Raw genomic sequence first — 13941 nt, 5'->3', positions numbered from 1 at the left:
GGATCATGACCTGAGCCGAAGGCAGTCGCCCAACCAACTGAGCCACCCAGGCGCCCCTCCCTGGTCATTCTGATATGGGGTTTGCTTAGTCCCATTATCCCCTGGTTTATATCTCCTTTTCCTCAAATCCTGGGGCTCCCGCCCTCTAGTGGTGACCACAGAATTTCCGTGGAGGAGGCAGGAGACAGTGATCGTGCCACAAGGAGGCGCTAGGGGCACTCTTCTTGAAGATGCATTTTCTGAGTGCTTCTCCAAAAGCTGAGGAAGCATGAATTGCCCCTATAATAGAATGGGAAAGGACAGTCGTTGCAGAGTGTATCGGGGGAGGGTTAATGACCTCATCACCGGCCCTTAACCGCTCCTTGGCCTACCACTGCCTGGCTCTCACAGATTAAAAAAATACATATGTATATATGTGGTGGAGGGAGGTGGCTTCTAAGTGAAATGCATCAGAGTTTCTTGGCTTCTAATTAAAAATACAGAAACCTGGGCCTTACCCCAGACCTACTGAATCAAAGTCTCTGGAGGTGAGGCCCTGGAATCTGCATTTGCAATCAGTAGGCCATCTCTGGTGATTATAACGCACGCGGATGTTTAAGGGTCACCACAATAGATGAGCTCCGAATTGGTAAACAGCATAATTTCTAAAGCGTTTCACCCATTCCACAGTAAAACTGACTTTTACATTATAATCCGGAATACTCAGTACCCAGACAAAGGGTATGCACTTGCCTCATGTCACATGACTAAAGCAGCTCCCTGGAGTATCTCCCTCCCTGGACAGTGGGAGCACCTGCCCCCAAACGAACCTTGGAGGAGGGAGGATTGGTCTGTGTTCCTTAGTTGTGGTGCTCAATTACCTGTGCTCTTTCAGCAAGTCTGGAAGTCATTTCATAGGGGATCATTGAGGTGAACTGGGGTGGTGTGGGTCCACCAGGGAGGGAGGTTCCAGGGCCAGGCAGGAGTGCAGGAGAAGTGCCAACGTGCCTGTGGGTTGGCAGCAGGGCCAGGTGGGGGTGGGGGCTGGCAGTGAGGAGCTGGGAATGGCTTGCATTGAGGAAGGTCACTTAGGGCAGAAGGGGCTCTCCTCCCCCACCATTCATGCCCACTTCTCCATCACCCAGCTTCCACCTTCTAGCCCCTCCCTGAAGGTTAAAAGGTTGGAAGTACTTCTACCTTGGGATCTGATTTCTTTTCTCCCTATTCATTTCCACTAAGGAGCCCTCCCAAACCATTTTCACCTCCTGCTCTAGTGTGGAGAACAGTCAGATGATAGCTTGCTTGCTTTTTTGCTTTCTTTTTTTTAAAGATTTTATCCACTTATTTGAGAGAGAGAGGGGGAGAATGAGTGATGGGGAGGGGCAGAGGGAGAGAAAGAGAAGCAGACTCCTGCTTAGCAGAAAGCCTGATGCAAAGTTCGATCCCAGGACCCAGAGATCATGACCTGAGCCTAAGAAGGCAGACCCCAGACGACTGAGCCATCCAGGTGCCCCGGTTTCTTTCTTCCTTTTCATTCTTTCTTCTTTCTTTCTTTCTTTCTTTCTTTCTTTCTTTCTTTCTTTCTTTCGTCTTTCTTTCTTTTATGTATTTATTAGGGGGGTGGGGAGGGGCAGAGGAAGAGGGAGAGAATCTCAAGCAGACTTCGCACCAATCCCAGAGCTGGACAAGGAGCTCAATCTCATGACCCTGAGATCATGACCTGAGCTGAAACCAAGAGTCAGTGAATGAGTGAGTTAACCAATGCTTAACCAACTGAGCCACCCAGGCACCCCGATAGGTTTCTTTCTAATCTTGAAAGTGGGCCTCACCTGTGAGGAAATCTATGCTGGCTCCCACAAACTCCCAGGCAGCCAAAGTAAGCCCCTGTATCAGGAAATATCTCTAAGTGCAGTGCAAAGGGCATGGGGCCTTACCAACTCCTCCAGGAATCTTTCTTTAAATTAACCCACCTCCATCTCCTCCTTGAGTCTCCTTGAGAAACCCTTCTGCATGCTTCCTGTACATAATTTAGGCTTAGTGATTGCTGTGTGGGGCTGCAAAAGGCCTTCTTATTTGGCCTTCTTTCCCACATGCTGTGAGCTTCTGGAGATTCAGAACAATGAACCTGTTCCCTCTAGCACACTGCCCGGTACTTCACAGGTGATCAAAAAGTGTTTGCAGAGTGGGTGTGTGAAAGAAAACTCTTAAGATGGAGTCAGACAGGTGAAGGGGCTGGAAAATGGAGCCCGGAGCTGTTGGGGAAGGAAGCCTGAAGTGCGGCTTCACGCAGGTGGAACCCGAACCTCAGGCCCCGTGCAAACAACATCCTGAAAAACAGCCACCCGCCTTGGCCACAAGGCCACAAACACTCTTTTGCAACCATTGCCTGTGATTCTCGAGTCACATTCTAATAGCTCAGCGTTATTGCAGCTAGCTCCAATCACATTTCAGGAAAAACAACTCCTGTAAATTCTCTCTTTCCTCTTTAAATACCCTAACCTCCCTTGTCTCGGCAGAGCACGCTTTTGGTCCACTCGGTGCCTTCCAGATGGCCATCCCTAAGACCCAAATAAACACACATTTATTCCGCAGCTTGCCGTTCTGTCTGGTGTTGGTCAACAGACGAACAAGGGAAAAGACTTGGGATCCTCTTCTTCCTCTGCCACGGACTAGCTGTGTGATCTTGGGAAAGTCGTGTCACCTCTGAGTCTGAGTTCCTTCATTTCTCAAGTGGAGGTAGGAGAAAAGAATAAAGGAAGAATTTGACTCCGTAAGGTTCCCTTTCTGCTGTCACAAACTGAGTTTCTGAGCTAAATTTAAATGACCCCGATGGCTATTCTCTTCAGATGACAGTTTTCTGGCTATGACTTCTATTTCCCCCCCCACACAGAGGGAATAGAGATGTGGTCTCCACCTCTCAGCCTGGAGTCAGGGTGAGCAGTGGGGAAACGGGGGGGCTGGCTCCTGGCCACCAGGCCCAGAAGTGGGGAGGTGGAGCTCTGATTCAGGAATGTGGTGGACATGGAGTAACCCTGTGAAATGGCTTAGGAAATTGACATTTTGCTCAAAGGGACACACACCTGCCCAAATCAAGAACACTTACTATTACCCAAAAGGGGGGGGCAAGAAGCATGAAGCACCCCTATTCTTGAGGGGTTTGTGTTTTTAAACACAAACAGAGCAGAGCAGGTCCCTAGACAAGCTGTTACCTGCAGGATTCAGGAGATACCTTTCTAAGCCCCTGGGCCACCTGCCAACTGCCCTCCCACTGGTTTTGTCCAGGTGACAGCATCAGACTAGAGCTGGTGTGTGTCCAAGAACAAGCTGCTCCTGACTTGGGCAGGCCGTGTTCAGAATCAGATCAGAGGCTCTCAGTCTGAGCCTCACAGTGAAAAGCCCCAAGTTGTGAACAGGGGAGATCCTGTTCTCCCTTGGGGTCAAAGGAAGCCCTTTTTGTTGTGTTTTGTCACTTTATGTGTATCTCTGAAATGACTGCCACCAGGCCATGGCCCAGGAGAGGTCAGGTTGAAGGGGAGGTTGCCTAAGCCTGTCTTTCTTTCTTTTCTTTTTCCTTTTTTAATTTTATTTATTTATTTTATTTTATTATGTTATGTTAGTCACCATACATTACATCATCAGTTTTTGATATAGTGTTCCATCTAAGCCTGTCTTTCTAATAGCTACTTGGTAGGCCCCCTGTCCATTCAGATTTCCACTTCTGAGAATGCTTTGATCTCAGCATATCTGGCTTCTCATGTGTGTCCCCAAGCCGAGCCCCCCAGCAGCTTCCTTTGAACACTCATTGAGGAAGGACCATTAACCCAGCCTTCCCCAGAGCACCTCCAAGGACAGTCAGATCTTTCATACACTCCCAGGCTCTGCTCTCCTCTCCCGGCCAGTTCCAGCTCCCCTGAAAATCAGATAAGATTCCCTGAAAGAAGAGGAATGATTGTCCCCTGACCCCACATAATCATTGAGGCCCTAAAGAATCAGATTCATTTAAAAACACAAACAAATAAACCAGCTTCCTTCTCAATCTCAGCCTCACAGTGAAAAGCCTCAAGTTGTGAACAGGGCCTGGGAGCCCGAAAGCTAGGTTCCTGTCTTGACACTGGCTCTGCCACTAACTAGCTCTGTGGCCCTGAGCTTAATTCCGTGGCTCTCACCGACCTCCTTTAATAGTGGCTGGGAACTGGAATACACGCGGTGAAAACAACTGATAATTTTTTTTTTTTAATTTTATTTATTTATTTATTTGAGGCAGAGAGAATGAGAGAGAGAGAGCACATGAGAGGGGGGAAGGTCAGAGGCAGAAGCAGGCTCCCTGCCGAGCAGGGAGCCCGATGCGGGACTCGATGCGGGACTCGATGCGGGACTCGATCCTGGGACTCCAGGATCATGACCTGAGCCGAAGGCAGTCGCTTAACCAACTGAGCCACCCAGGCGCCAACAACTGATAATTTTAGAGCTGGTAAAAGCCATCCAGCCATAACATTTCCTGATGCAGGAGGACTCTGTGCTTATTAGAAGCTGAAACGGCGCTCCCCCATGGCTTTTTGTCAACCTTATTATACCACAGTAATCTTTTTAAAACACAAATCTGGTTCTGGACCTGTGGTGTGCACCCCCATCCCCACCAAAAATGTGTCAATGGCTTTTCGTAGTCTTAAAATAATGACCACCATCCTGACCTCTGCCTACCAGACCTTGTATAGAGAGCCTCACCTCAAACCACTCTCTCTGTGTCTCTCTGTCTGTCTCTCTTTATCCCTCCATACACTCCTCCTTTCAGTTCCCTAAACTCACCAAGCTTCCTTCCAACTCAAGGTTCTTTTTTTAAAATTTTTTAATTTTTTTAAATTTATTCATTCGAGACACAGAGATACAGAGAGAGAGAGAATATGAGCAGGGGAAGAAGCAGAGGGAGGGGGAGAAGCAGGCCACCCGCTGAGCAGGGAGCCCCATGCGGGGCTCGATCCCAGGACCCCGGGATCATGACCTGAACCAAAGGCAGACGCTTAACCATCTGAGCCACCCAGGCGCCCCTTAATTTTTTTTTTTTAAGATTATTTATTTATTTATTTGACAGAGAGAGACACAGCGAGAGAGGGAACACAAGCAGGGGGAGTGGGAGAGGGAGAAGCAGGCTTCCCGTGGAGCAGGGAGCCTGATATGGGGCTCGATCCCAGGACCGTGGGATCATGACCTGAGCCGAAGGCCGAAGCTTAACGACAGAGCCACCCAGGCGCCCCCCAACTCAAGGTTCTTAACATCTAGTTCTCTCATTATGGAATGTTCCTGACTCCACTCCCCATCCCCATTCTGCCTGGTTAAATCCTGTGGGTCCCTCCTTTCCTCAGACAAGCCTTCCCAGAAACCCCAGAGTAAGTGAACAGGCTCTGTTTTGCTTGCATACTACTCTGTATTTTTTCGTTGTGGCCCTTATCACTAGCACAATAAATTAATTATATTTCCCGGTTTCTAAAATTATCTGGTTGTTTCATGAGGGTAGAAACCACATCTGTCTGGTTCCCCGCAGTAATCTCTGTTCCAAGCACAGTACCTGGAATATAATAGATGTTTGACAATGTTCGTTCAATAAATGTTTAGTAAATATTGATTGAGTAGAAGAAGGCAAGAGTGAATGACCTAAAAGATTTTACTCTTTTAATGCTAGCATCAAAAAGCTATATGTAAAACTCAGTCACCTTTTCTGATACTTTGGGTAGAACCCTCTAGCACCACACAGACATAAGGTCAGAAAGATCAATGAAAGGAAGGAAAAACGTTGGTTCACCTCTAATTACTACTATTCAAGCCTCAAATCTAAGATTCTCTCTCTGAACAACTCACTTCAGCTGTTAAAGACCAACTCCAGAGTTTTACTAGCAGTGCTGGCTCAATTTTCTGATTTCCCTCCAGATCCAAGAGATGCCATCCACCTTAATAAATAATTCAGCTTAGAGGCACCTGGGTGGCTCAGTTGGTTAGGTCTCCAACTCCTGATCTCAGGGTTGTGAATTCAAGCCCCACTTTGGCTGCACCCAGTGTGGAGCCTACTTAAAAAAAAAATAAATAGTTCAGCTTAACTGCATGAGCACCATCTCCCTGGATGATAGCACAGCTCTCTTCCCTATAAGTTCCACCTTCATATCATGCACACAGAAGGATCAGCAAAAGTAGTGGGGGTCCCCAGAAATTAGCTTTAATCTACTGTCTCTCCTTTAAGACCCCTAAAAGGAAGACCCATGACAGTACCTGTTATACAAGGGGGCAGACAGATTCCAGCTTCCACGCATGTTTTGTGACCAGCAGAGGTTCTCACCCTCTGCTCCATAAATCCTCCTAGCATGCCAGCAATATTTCCTTAGGACTCATATTCACAGTGATCCCTCATCACAAACGATGGTCAAATGAGGTTGATGAAGTCCCGTTGGTTGTACAACTCCTTCCCTAACCTTAGTTTGCCTCTTCCTCTCTCATGTCCCTGTTGTGGACTTTTGTTCTTCATCTTATCAAATCAAGTATCTGATTTGACACCTTAGAGTATAACCCGCAAATACCATGTGGTTCAGAATTGGCTGAAAGTGATCAAAGCCTAAAGCAGCCCTGTATTTAAGCCGCTCTGCCTGGAGCAGGTTTGCAACAGGAAATCAATGGCACTGGTACCCATTTCACAGCTTCCCGGAGCCTATTTTATGCCTTCCTGTATGTCCAGATGGAAGAGCCTTTCAAGGGTTCTTTAAAACATTGATAGGGCATACTGTGGCCCAAAAGGAGAGCTGCCACAGAATATATTCCAGGCATGCCCCCACCCTCAGCCTTTCCCAAAGATGGCACATTCCCCCCACTGCAGAAGCCCTCTCTCCATTCAAGCCCCCAGTACCTCCCTGCTCCTACCTCCCCCGGTGCGACAGGATCAGGTGTTCCTTACCAGCCTGTATAACTTTGTGATTTAAAACAATTCATACAATGCATTAACCAAATATTTATCAAGTATCAGGTGCTAAGAACTGTTTCAGCCTCTGAGACGTCAGCAGTAAAAACCCTATTCTCATGGAGCTGCCATTCTGGCGGTGGGAGAGGGAGAATTAAGAAAAGCAACAACAGCAGCAGCCAAAGTCAGGTGGTGATATTTGCAAAGAGGGAACTTAGGGAAAGGCAGACAGAGAGCAAAGAGGTGGGTGCTATCTCATGTGGGTGGTCAGAGAAGTCCTCTCTGCTAGGTAATAACATCTGTGTGGGGGTCTTAAAAGCAATGAAGGAACTGAGCCGTGCAGGCAGGAGGGAGATAAGACTCAAGACAGAGAGAAGGGCATGTGCAAAGGCCCTGAGGGGGGAATTTCTGAGGCGCACTAGGGGCTAATGTCGTTGGAATGCTGCCACCTGGAAGGAGTAGGCTGTAGGAGATGAGGTCAGTGAGGTGAGGGGAGTCCAAGAAGCGGCAAAATCACGTAGAGATTTTTTAAGCCACGACAAGGAGCCTTGATTTTACGCTGAATTAAATGAAGATGCACAGAGGGTTTTAAGCAGAGAAATGACCAGCTCTGACCTAGGTTTCAACAAGATTGTTCTGTCTGTTCTGTTGAGAATGGCCTGAAGGGGCACAAGGGCCAGCCAGAGACCTGAAAGCGGGGGGTGGGGGGGGACGATTGCAACAGCACAGATGAGAGATGGTGGCAGCTTAGGCTACGGCGAGGGTGGCGCAGGTGATAAGTGTTTGGATTCTGGATTCTAACTGTACAGCCAACATCGTATGGTAAAGGCTTGAATGTGGGTTGTGAGAGAGGGCTAATGGATGATTCCAAGATTATTTTGCAGTTCCTCCAAATATTGAAGAGGTACCAGAAGTTAAATACTCAACAGCATAGCTAAGAGTGAGGTGAAAAAGACCTGTGGTTTCTAGCTTTCATTCGTCAGGTGAGTCAGGGCCTCCATCTAACTGAAATAGGAGGATGTGAGCACTGAATACCCGGCAGTTAGGGAGTGGGGGGAAGGTGTGATGCTAGGGTCTAGTCCTTTCTATAAGGCCTGAAAGCCAGGCCCATGTCCACCAGTCCCCCCTCAAACCGAGCATGCTGACCCACTGGGCCGCCTCTTTTCTTTTGGAGTTTCCTGCTCTTAGCACTCCGTTTCTGTGGCCTGGGAAAGAAAGGAGGGTCACAGAGAAACTAAGTTTGGCACGTGGTTACACCCAGAACTAAACTTATCCAGATGAAGTCCCAGCTGGAAGGGGGTGATTCTGAGGAGGGTGGATGGGATGCAGGATACCTAGAGTTACTGGGGTCCTGGGCACAGTGTCCAGCTGCGGCCTGGTCAGCAACTGTGTGACAGCTGCAGCTCCCAGACCAACCCTAATTATAGCTGGGGGGCTTCTAAGAAATAACCATGCCAAGGGCCTATCCTCACAAAATCCAATTTAATTGGTTTGAGGTTGGACCCCAAACCAGTGAATGATTAAAAAGCTCCACAGGTGAGTCTACTAGGCTGGCAGGCCTGAGCATCCTGGTTAGAAGTTCATCCCACCATGCTACAGCACCTGAGACTCCCCCACGCCCACAGGCACAAGGGCCCCGGAACCTTAGGCCTGAAGGAGGGAGGGAGCCCAGGCTTTATGTGACAAGACAGCTTGCCACATTTGCTGACCCTCCGAGGTCCTAGCACCCAAAGAAGGGCCCCCATGATTGCAGTGGAGGAAAACTGAGGGTTATGCAAAATTGCTGATATAAAACACCCCTCGCCCAGTCCTGAATGAACGATTTTTGGATAACAACAAAAACTGCAGAAGAGAAGTGACGGTCGATTTTAGAAATAGTGATTTTGTAAAAGAAATGCTATATAAATTATACGTAATAACATCTGGTATTTATCCTGATTTTGTAACACCAAGAGCACTTGTCTGAAGATTAAGTATATAAATCTGAACTAGTAGAGCATACACTAGTGTCCATTCAGTAACATTACACAAGGGGCTCCCTGAAGTCTGATGGTGATAAGAGGAGAAAAGCAGGGCTCGTCCGGGATTTGAACCCGGGACCTCTCGCACCCTAAGCGAGAATCATACCCCTAGACCAACGAGCCACACATAACCATCTTCCCATTTCCAAAGTTTAGTAAAGAAAATTTTAGCCACGTCCGCAGTTGGCTGGAAAGGCTCCTTTTTGCAGCTGTGGGCATGGGGTGACGCCTTGTGGATGAACCAATCACTGCAGGCTCCCTCGCCCCAATTCCGGAAGGCCGTGCCCCTAGACTACAGATCTGTTTCGGCAAACACCCCCGCATCAACGAGAGTAATTCCCGCACGTTTTCGCTCGGGAGGGAGCCAGAGATGCTGCGGCAGGGGTGGGAGGCCATCGCCTCAGGGACGGTCACGGGCTGCGGGGCGGCCCCGGGGGCGTGCGGAGGGGAGGACGCGCCTCGCCGGGAGGGCTGCCCGCGGCCGGCGGGGGCGCGGGGCGGTGGGGAGGCAGCCTGCTGACGGCTCCTGGGCTCGGCCAGCCTCGGGCGTCTCCGGCCCGGCCTTGGGCTCCACGGAACGCGCCTTCCGGGCGTCTCCGGCCGGCCCCGGACTCGGCATCGGCGGCGGAGCGACAGCCCCCACCGCGTGACGCCCTCCGTGGGGGGGCCCCGCGAGACCGGAGAGGGCCCCGACTCTCCCGGCGGACCCGCCTGTGCCCGGCACCTAGACCTCGCGGAGGTTGTCCTGTCTCGGGCCGGGCCGTGCGGTACGGCTCTTTCCACCAATCTCAAATACTGCGGCGTGAAAGAAAAAAGCCAAACCAACCAGGAAGGAATGCAAAAAAAGAAGCAAGAACCCGGGCAACCTGCAAATAGATGAACCATGGGGTGGAGGGCGGGGAGCCGGGAAGAGGGGACGGGTAGAGAATGTGCTTCGGCATGGATGCTCGGCAGGTAGCGTGGCCGAGCGGTCTAAGGCGCTGGATTAAGGCTCCAGTCTCTTCGGGGGCGTGGGTTCGAATCCCACCGCTGCCATCCGTTTTTTGAAACCGTTTGTGACAGACAGCGAGGATTGCCTTGGCGTAGCCACGTTAGAGCAGTGAATCTCCGCCTTCCTTTCGCGCCCAACCGCTTTCTATAGTTGGTGGGACTCTCTGTATGCACTGTTTCGCAACTTCTCATATTTTTTAGCCTTTCAAATATCAGAGTTCTTATTAAAGACCATAATACCATCGCAAGATTATAATGATGCCTTTGAACCCATGGTTTCCCAGAGGTAAAGTACTAGTCCTGCTTTGTCTTTCTTCACTCAACCAAAGAGCAAGGTTTGATCTCTTGTTTTGTTATTGACACTGTTCAACCGTTGAGGAGTACAAAAAAGATGAATAAAACATATTGCCTGCTCACAAGGGAAGCCCACTGACCAAACTGGAGGAGTAAGCCATACCATCGCAAAACAGTCTTGAAACATTGTAAGACATCATCAAGCGCAAGAGAAATGCCCTCTAAGGAAGGCAATGCAGTGATGTGGGGAGGAGGCTGAGGGGCCAGCTCTGCACTTAGAAAACTAGAGCTGCAGTTCTCACATTACTAGCTGTGTGGCCTTAGGCAGGTGGCTTATGTTCTCTGTGCCTCAGCTTCCTGACATGTAAAATGGAGATGATTATACTGCGTACCTCACGGAAAGTTCATGAAAATTAGTTCATACACATAAGGTGCTTAGCGCAGAGTCTGGTGGTCAAAAAATGTTAAGTGTTTCCGTTACTTAAATACATATTTTGCCACATTTAAGACTACAGGATCTACCCTTTCTTTTCTCCCATCTGGGTTGAAACTCCACTACAGATTAGATGAGAAAAGATCAAACTTTGTCTCCAGAAAGCCTCAGGGAGCAAAGAAGTCTATATGAAAGTCTTGTTATTTATCAATACAGACATTTGTAATTCTCATGTCTGCAGATAAGCAATTTGGTAGTTTCTGAAAAGAAGCCTGAATTGGGTACCTGGGCCCAAGTGGAGAGATGATCAAGTTAGGCTTTCCATTTTTAATTTAAGCCCATAGCCATTGTTCCTATCCTTTGGGAAGATTTTAATATGAATCTACAGAAGCCAGAGATAAATGTTTAATTGTGGCTTCTGGAGGCCAGCAGCTATGTCCAGGAATATGGCAACATTCATTCATTCATTCATTCACTCACACATTGATCACCCACTATATACCATACACAGTGCTAAGTGCTTAGGGTACAGCTGCAAGCATAATAAAATCTTTGGCCTTCTGGAGCTTAAATCCTAATAGGGGGAAAAAAGAAGAAAAAAAAGAAACAGAAGTAAGTGCTGTGAAGAAAATAATGTAAGGAATAGTGACAATTGGGGGTTATTCTGGAAAGGATGATCAAGGAAGTTGTCTCTAAAGACGTGACATTTGAGCACAGGAGGAATTAAAGAGGATGTTAAACAAATATCTGAGGAAATTATATTCCAAGAAGAGGAAACAGCAAGTGAAAGGTCCAGAACAGGAAACAAGGGCCATGTATTTGAGAAACAGTCAGAAGGCCAGTGTAGCCAGAACAGAATGAGTAAGAAGGAGGGAGGGAGGGAGGGAGGAAGGGAAGAGAAAGGGAGGGAGGGAGGAAGGAAGGAAAAGAAAAAAAGAAAGACACTGCTATGTGACCACACCTAAAAATTCTTTTTAAAGGCTAACGCATCATACATTTGTAGAACGGTGACAGTGTCAGCGTGCATCAGCCCCAGTTCCTTCGCAGGAAAGAAAACAGCTCCGTATATTTGGTACGATATAAAGTTTCCAAGAAATTTCCCATACACTATTTTACGTGACTGACCGAGATCCCTGGAGTCAGCCAGGAGACGGCAAAGCGTTACCATTCCCATTTCGCGACGGAGGCACTCAGAGGTGGTAGAATGATCCGCCCGCCCGCCGGTCGGCCCAGGAAGAGTGAGGCAACCCTCGGTCAGGCAGAAATCCAAGGCCCGCTCGCGGCTGTGTCTACTTTGCTATTTCACATCGGTCAGGGAGCCTTCCGTTGCAACTTTCTAAAGCAGAATCGAGGCAAAAGCAGGGCTCGTCCGGGATTTGAACCCGGGACCTCTCGCACCCTAAGCGAGAATCATACCCCTAGACCAACGAGCCACCCTGTAGGCGGCTTTTAACTCTGCCTCAAGGCTCGTTCCCGTCGCTAGGCGTTTCCAGAAAAACTATATTCGAGTGCCTTCTGTCGGAAGGAATGCGTGCTTGTTTACCCAGAAAGCCTAAGCCTCACGCTACCGAAGTCCTTTATCAGCTGCTATGGTGGAGCCAGAACCCGAGAGCAGCAGGGGAAGTAGATCAGGCGCTGCCTGAACGTCTCCGCAGGCGCTGCGGAAGGCCTGGGAGCTTCTGCGGCCTTGGAACCCTCCCTCTGATAGTCCTGCCGGCTTATCTCCTCAGGCGTCAGGAACGAGATTCGGAGAAAAAAGGACCGTAGGCCCCAGCGAGATTTGAACTCGCGACCCCTGGTTTACAAGACCAGTGCTCTAACCCCTGAGCTATGGAGCCTCCTTCTCCCTAGCGCTTCTCTACCTCTCATCTTATACAAGCCTATAGTAAAGCCAGCATCCCGAAGCATTAAATAGAACTTTGTTTGGCCCGAGCAAAAATCCAAGATATTCTCCCACAAAATTAGATTTTCTTCATGTTCTGTCAACGCTTCTAAAAGACTCCGTTTCGAGAACAGCCACTACCAGGCTCTCTTGTCGTCTCTTGCCTCCCGTGCCTCTGGTGCCCAGAAAGGATGCAGATACAGGAATTCCAGACATTTGGGCACACGGGAGACCCACCTGAGAAATAAGAGGTACAGAGAGAGGGTGTCTGATGGACAGATTATGCACTCCGTTCACTTGCTATTGTGGTAAAATCTGGGGAAGGTGAAAAGAGATTTACCACGGTTTTGTCTTTTCTGAATCCAGAGCCCAAACCTGAACTTTGTATTTTGGAATTAACGCCTCCCTCACAAAGGTTGAGGGGTAGGATCAAGTAGGGAAAAAGGGTATTGGGGAGAAAGAGTTTAATCCTTCCTTAAAGACATATACAGATTTATACACATCTTTGGTATGAAAATAATACAGTTTTTTAAAAAGGATTTTCACTTTTTGAAAACCTTGTTTATATAAGCTAGTAAACAGGAACTAAAAATTAATTGAGAAAGATCTTGTACTTTTTTCTTACTGCAAATACAATCATAGATGAGAACAATGGGGGAAAAAGTGCTCATTCATGCAACCCCAAGGAGTGAACCAATTCTGTTTAGTAAGATTTAGACTCTCTGCCCACCGGCTCTTGTACCCACTATTTTTTAATGTTTTCATTTGTCCACGATCATAAAGTTTATAAGAAATCTGTAAGCCTGTGATTCTTTGTGTTAGAGTAGGCAGTTAGTTAGGTTCTAACAGAATAGTTGGGAAGTCGGCAAAGACGAAGTCATGGCCAGCTATCAAAGTCAGAGGCCTGTCCCGGCAGGGGGCACTCCATAAGCAGGGACACCAAGCCACGGGGGCCCAAGAGGGTGGAGGCCAAGACAGGAAAACCCTGACCCAGTTAGCAAGAACAAGTGGGAAACCCTGCTCCTCACCGCAACTAATGAATATTCCTCCCCCTAGTTAACAACTGCAGGTAAAACATAGAAACCCAAACCCCAGGGATGCAGTGCTCTCTCTTGATCTCACTCTTGAGCTCGCCTGCACTCGTGTCTCAAGAGTGGGTTTTTTGGGTGATAGACACTGGGGAGGGTATGTGTTCTGGTAAGCGCTGTGAATTGTGCAAGACTGTTGAATCTCAGATCTGTACCTCTGAAACAAATAATGCAATATATGTTAAGAAAAAAAGAAGAAGAAGAAGAAGAAGAAGGTAGCAGGAGGGGAAGAATGAAGCGGGGGAAATCGGAGGGGTGGACGAACCATGAGAGAAGATGGACTCTGAAAAACAAACTGAGGGTTCTAGAGGGGCGGG

General features: G+C 48.3%; 4 non-coding genes across 4 annotated transcripts; 1 reads left to right on the top strand and 3 right to left on the bottom strand.

Annotated features, from left to right (window-relative positions):
- Positions 1 to 8988: 8988 nt before the first annotated feature.
- TRNAP-AGG (transfer RNA proline (anticodon AGG)) lies at positions 8989 to 9060 on the bottom strand. The gene has a single exon. It is a non-coding gene; the product is annotated as a tRNA-Pro (tRNA).
- An 830-nt stretch (positions 9061 to 9890) lies between these two features.
- TRNAL-AAG (transfer RNA leucine (anticodon AAG)) lies at positions 9891 to 9972 on the top strand. The gene has a single exon. It is a non-coding gene; the product is annotated as a tRNA-Leu (tRNA).
- A 2043-nt stretch (positions 9973 to 12015) lies between these two features.
- TRNAP-AGG (transfer RNA proline (anticodon AGG)) lies at positions 12016 to 12087 on the bottom strand. Its single transcript has one exon. It is a non-coding gene; the product is annotated as a tRNA-Pro (tRNA).
- A 332-nt stretch (positions 12088 to 12419) lies between these two features.
- Positions 12420 to 12492, bottom strand: TRNAT-UGU (transfer RNA threonine (anticodon UGU)). Its single transcript has one exon. It is a non-coding gene; the product is annotated as a tRNA-Thr (tRNA).
- Positions 12493 to 13941: the final 1449 nt, after the last annotated feature.

Source organism: Leptonychotes weddellii, chromosome 9 (genome assembly GCF_054177405.1).
Source record: "Leptonychotes weddellii isolate Sample4059 chromosome 9, ASM5417740v2, whole genome shotgun sequence".
In the NCBI taxonomy this organism is placed as follows: Eukaryota; Metazoa; Chordata; class Mammalia; order Carnivora; family Phocidae; genus Leptonychotes; species Leptonychotes weddellii.
Note: the sequence above shows the minus strand (reverse complement) of the source record. Positions and strands in the feature narration are given on the sequence as shown.